This window comes from Neophocaena asiaeorientalis, unplaced genomic scaffold (assembly GCF_003031525.2).
Source record: "Neophocaena asiaeorientalis asiaeorientalis breed wild unplaced genomic scaffold, Neophocaena_asiaeorientalis_V1.1 scaffold429, whole genome shotgun sequence".
In the NCBI taxonomy this organism is placed as follows: Eukaryota; Metazoa; Chordata; class Mammalia; order Artiodactyla; family Phocoenidae; genus Neophocaena; species Neophocaena asiaeorientalis.
In genome coordinates, this window is record NW_020173550.1 from 2,474,137 (window position 1) to 2,480,136 (window position 6,000).

The window sequence follows — 6,000 nt, forward strand, 5'->3', positions numbered from 1 at the left end:
ATGGGTGGATAATTATTGAAGCCAGGCACTTTGAGATTCAATAAGCTATGGTCTCCACTTTTGTGCATGCTTGGAAGTTTCCATGTTAAATATTGTATCTAAGCTATGATTACAATTATAACAAAAGCGTCTTTTAAGCACCAAGACACAGTGCTAGGCATGCGATTCTCACAACGACCTCGAGGGGTGGATCTATCAACCCCATTTTCAAAGGCAGATAGTGGGAAATGAGACTCGATCCATAAGGAGTCAAGCTAGAGTCAAATCACATCTGAGTACAAAGGCTGGGTTCTTCGTGGTAGAAGGGCACAGAGCAAATATAGAGTCTGAGGTAACAGAGAATGAGTCTGTAAGTGAAAAAAATCTACAGTCTTAACATTGCTCATGCACTTTTTAGACTCAAAATGTTTACGTCTGTTTCCCCATGGTTGAACTACGTGTGGAGATCTCAGGGGCCAATGAATGCAGACACATCCAGACAGCCCATAAAAACCACCTTGTTCATTTAGAAGTGTTGACAATGACAGGAGAGGGCAATGACTGTTTATGAGAACTGTGTGGGTTTCTCAGTGCTTATTTTCTTTACCTGTTCAAAATTATGTTTAGACCTCCTACAACCCTCACCAGTCACCTATTTCAAATTTACTAAAGAACATTAATTCTAAAATCTGGACACATTCCTGAGTATTCATTCAACTAAAGAATATAATATGGTTTTTTTAGCTTTTTTAAACTTAAATATGTAACAACTTTAAGACGTGGAAAAATACCGAATTATATTTAAGGACTCTGAAAAGCTATTAGAAGAGACACTAATGAAACGTTGGAGGGGCAGAAGAAATTTCAAGGGAAGATCAAGAACAATGAAGAAAGAATCACAAGTGAAATGAGAAGGGGAAGGACTAATCAGATAGAATGAAGGTACTGGAATAGTCACTAAACTATACCTGAAGTGGACCAGCATAGCGTAGGAACTATAGAATACCCCTGGGCACAGCATGGCAAGATACCTGGGACAACACATATTGAATACGTGAACTCCTGCCAGGCTGGAAAGGCTTCCCTCCACACTTATCTATTTAGAGAGTTGCATAGGAAAGAACCTATAGAGAAGACATAGGAAAATGCAAGGCAAAGATGGCTTTTACATCAATGGTGCCAAAGTTAAATTACAGTTACAATCCAACTGGAAACAATCCACCCTTATTTTTCTTTTTTTTTTTTCCCAAGATTTTTTTTTTTTTGGATGTGGACCATTTTTAAAGTCTTTATTGAATTTCTTACAATATTGCTTCTGTTTTATGTTTTGGTTTTTTGACCGCAAGGCATGTGGATTCTTACCTCCCCGACCAGGGATTGAACCTGCAGCCCCGACATTGGAAGGCGAAGTCTTTTTTCTTTTTTGCGGTACGCGGGCCTCTCACTGTTGTGGCCTCTCCCGTTGCGGAGCACAGGCTCCAGACGCGCAGGCTCAGCGGCCATGGCTCACGGGCCCAGCTGCTCCACGGCATGTGGGATCTTCCCAGACCGGGGCACGAACCTGTGTCCCCTGCATCGGCAGGCGGACTCTCAACCACTGCGCCACCAGGGAAGCCCTGGAGAGTACTCAATGGGAAATGATAATAATTGTTGTTAGGAAGTAAACCCCAAAATGTAAAAGGTAGAAGGCTTAAGTATTCTTTCCTCTTGTCCTTTCGGCCTGAAAAGTGCTGCGGAAATCCAAGAAGCACTGCAGTAAGGAAACTCGTTAAGTAAAGTATAATGTAAGACAATTTGGAATAATATTTAGCCATTAAAAACCATAATTTAGGGTTTCCCTGGTGGCACAGTGGTTAAGAATCCGCCTGCCAATGCAGGGGACATGGGTTCGAGCCCCGGTCCAGTAAGATCCCACATGCCGTGGAACAACTAAGCCTGTGCACCACAACTACTGAGCCTGTGCTCTAGAGCCTGGGAGCCACAACTACTGAAGCCTGCGTGCCTAGAGCCCGTGCTCCCCAACAAAAGAAGACACCGCAATGAGAAGCCTGCGTGCCTCAACGAAGAGTAGCCTCCAGTTGAAATTACAGAAAGCCTGCGCCCAGCAACACAGCCAAAAATAAATAAATTTTAAAAACCATAATTTAGAATATTTAATAACTCAGAAATGTTTATAGTATATTAAGAGAAAAAAGCAGATTATAGAACCATATATAAAATGTTTCCATTTTTAACTTTGATATAATTTTTAAAGGTTATTTTCCATTTACAATTATTACAAAATATTGGCTACATTCCCCGTGCTGTACAATACATCCTTGAGCCTATCTTACACCCAATAGTTTGTACCTCCCACTGCCACACCCCTATATTGCCCCTCCCCCACCCCCACTGGTAACCACTAGTTTGTTCTTTATATATGTGAATCTGCTCCTTTTTTGTTATATTCACTAGCTTGTTGTATTTTTTAGATTCTACATATAAGTGATACCACACAGTATTTGTCTTTCTCTGTCTGACTTATTTCACTTAGCACAATGCCCTCCAAGTCCACCCATGTTGCTGCAAATGGCAAATTTTCGTTCTTCTTTATGGCTGAGTAGTATTCCATTGTGTATATATACCACATCTTTTTTAATCCATTCATCTCTTGATGGACACTTAGTTTGTTTCCTTGTCTTGGCAATTGTAAATAATGCTGCCATGAACATTGGAGTGCACCTGTCTTTTCAATTAGTGTTGTTTTTTTTTTCAGATATATACCCAGGAGTGGAATTGCTGGGTCATCTGGTAGTTCTATTTTTAGTTTTTTAAGAAACCTCCATACTGTTTTCCACAGTGGCTGCGACAATTTACTTTCCCAATAACAGTGTACAAATGTTCCCTTTTCTCCACATCCTCGCCAACATTTGTTATTTGTAGACTTTGATAATAGCCATTCTGACCGATGTGAGGTGATATCTCATTGTGGTTTTGATTTGCGTCTTTCATAATTAGTAGTTTTGAGCATCTTTTCATGTGCCTGTTGGCCATCTGCATTTCTTCTTTGGAAAAATGTCTCTTCAGTTCTTCTGTCCATTTTTTAATTGGGTTGTTTGCTTTTTTTGATGTTGAGTTGTTATACTTCATTTATAGTTATTATACTCCATTTACAGTTATTATAAATTATTGGCTGTATTCCCATTGTTGTACAAGATATCCTTGTGGCTTATTTTACACCTAATAGTTTGTACCTACTGTTGTACCCCTACTCCCAGATTGACCATTCCCCACTTTCCTCTTCCCACTGGTAACCACTAGTTTGTTCTCTATATATGTGAATCTTCTTTTTTGTTACATTCACTAGTTTGTTGTGTTTTTTAGATTCCACATATAAGTGATATCATACGGTATTTATCTTTCTCCATCTTACTTATTTCACTTAGCAACAATGCCCTCCAAGTCCATCTAGTTTGCTGCAAATGGCAAATTTTCATTCTTTTTTATGGATGAGTAGTATTCCATTATGTATATGTGTCTCTCTCTCTCTCTTTCTCTCTCTCTCTATATGGATGCTTTTTAAAAATTTCCAAATTTTCTACAATGAATAAGTATCTTTGTAAAAAACAAAATAAAACAAAAACCTAGGAGCTGCTAGAAAGCTGCTGGACCTCAAAGCCCAGAGAATAAAATCAAAGCAGTTTTATCTAGTGCCCCAGTCAGAAGCGAAGAGCTGCTATGCGTCGCTCTGTAAGGGACAGGAAGAGTTTTCCTTTGTTTAGGTTTAGTTATATAAAACCAATATGGAGAAAAGAAGTTGAAAAAAGTCTGGTTTAGAAACCAACACAATATTAATATATTATTAAATTGACAACAATTTAAACAATTTTAAGAGCCAATACTCAAAACAATGTGGCAAAATCTTATATATATTCTTATATATGACATACATTTATGTATACGTTTTCTTACTGGTGATGCATATCAACACAACCCTTTGAAAGCAATTCAGCAAAATGGATGAACAACCATAAAGTGTGCATGTTCAGAATGGTACAAGCCACTGTGGAAACAGTTTGGCAGCTTCTGATAAAATTAAGCATACAACTATCATTCAACTCAACAATCGCACTTGTGGGCATTTATCCCAGAGAAAGAAAAACTTGCACAAAAACCTGTACATGTGTGTTCATAGCAGCTTTATTTGTGATAGCCCCAAACTGAAAACAACCCAGATGTTCTTCAAAGGATGAATAGTTAAACAAACCATGGATATTCAGCAATAAAAAGGAATGAACTAGTTATACGTGCATGATACATGCAACAACTTGGATAATCTCCAGGGAATTATGCTGAGTGAACAAAGCAATCCCAAGAAGTCGCATACTGTATTATTCCATCTTTGAATGATTTCCACTCTGGAAATAACAGAAGTATAAGATAGAGGACAGATTAGCAGCTGCCAGGGATATGTGGGAGGGAGGGAAGTGTGGCTGTAAAAGGGCACTAGAGGATCCTTGCCGTAATAGAAATGTCTTGTATTTTTCCTATCAATGTAGATATTCTGGTTGTGATAGTATACTATAGTTTTACAATATGATACTATTGGGGAACCTGAGTAAAAGGTACTTGGGACCTCCACATTATTTCTTACAACTGCACGTGTATCTACTATTATCTCAAAATAAAAAAACTTTACTTAAAAAAATAAAGTACGTCTTCTTTTGGCCAGTTATCAGAAGTCTGGAAATTTGTTCTAGGAATATAATCCAGAAGAAGAAAAAACTTTAAAGGCACCAGATGTTCACTACAGTGGTATTTACAATAGGGAAAAGAAACAATTTAAGTGTCCAAACAGGAACACAGACAAGTGGTGGCATAGCCACCCAAGAATTATGCAGTCGTTTGATGCATCAACGAAGCAACGTTATTTGAAAAGGGAGGATTCAAAATTGTGGTACAATGTGAAATCTCTGTGAGGGGGATTGTAATATATTACAGAAGTTTTAATAGTTAGTCTATGTGAAATTCCAGCAAATGTTTTCCTTCCCTCAAGCTATCTGTAAAGTTACATGGTTTTTACATGGTTTGGGGGTGGAGGGAACGACAGTAGAGGACATTTTTTTATGTTAAATTACAAATGTCGGAGTCACGATAAAAGTTCTTTAAATCTGTCCCTCAGAACCAACAGAACAAACTTCGTTTTTCAGGTTCCAGGGTGGGAACAAGAGTGCATACAAGGGCCCACAGTCACGAGTCCAGGGCAGGTGCCATTAGGCACCCGATTCATCCGCTGCAGCTGCTCCAGCGCTATGCCCACAGCCCAACCCCAGGATCCCACCAGGATTCCGGGGAAAGGACCCCCGAACAAGGGCGAGGATGCAGCCCGGAGGTGCAGTGACCACTCCAAGGTCACCAGCGAGCTGGCAGTCGAGGCTCGGCCCGGCCCAGCCCAGAGCTCCCTGACTCTGAGTCGGGGTCTCGCTCTCTCCCCCGCGTCCCCCGCCCCAACCCAAGCTTCGACCCCAAAGCTCCGCAGCGGCGAACTCCCACGTTGCGTCCAAGCGGCCACCCAGCCCCCATCCCCTGAGCTGGCGCCCCCACCTCACGCCGCCGGCCAAGACCCCCCGAGCGCTGCAGCGTGGCGTGACCTAGACCATTCCCCGCTTCCTTTTTCGCCCTCTCAACCCAGCTTTTCCCGACTCCGGGAAGAACCGGGAAGAGAAGGCGGAGGGGAGCTAGGCGCCGCCGGATAAATACTGTGGCTCGGCCCCGCCCACCGACCTCACTTCCGCCCCGCGACAAGATGGCGGTGCCCGCGCCGTGCCACGCAGACTTCCGCCCGGCGCCGAGGCCCGGGGCCGACCGCGGGTCGCCTCGGAGGTGAAGTCGGGACGTGCGTGGTGCGGAGCTGCAGCCTGGGTGCGCTGAGGTGCGTCGTTGCCTCGTGCTTGGTCGGGAGCCTGGGGAGACGGCGAGCCAAGGGGTCTGGCCGCGGTGGTCCGGGGAGTCTCGCCACGTGGGAGGGGGAGGAGCTGAGAC

At 42.5% G+C, this 6,000-nt stretch overlaps 1 protein-coding gene across 1 annotated transcript in view; it reads left to right on the forward strand.

The window, feature by feature from the left end:
- Positions 1–5,746: 5,746 nt before the first annotated feature.
- The window catches only part of POLR3D (RNA polymerase III subunit D), a 6,562-nt gene continuing 6,308 nt past the window's right edge, over positions 5,747–6,000 (forward strand). The window contains exon 1 of the mRNA XM_024747772.1: positions 5,747–5,890. The gene's annotated coding sequence lies outside the window, so the exon portion shown is untranslated. The remainder of the gene's footprint in view (positions 5,891–6,000) is intronic.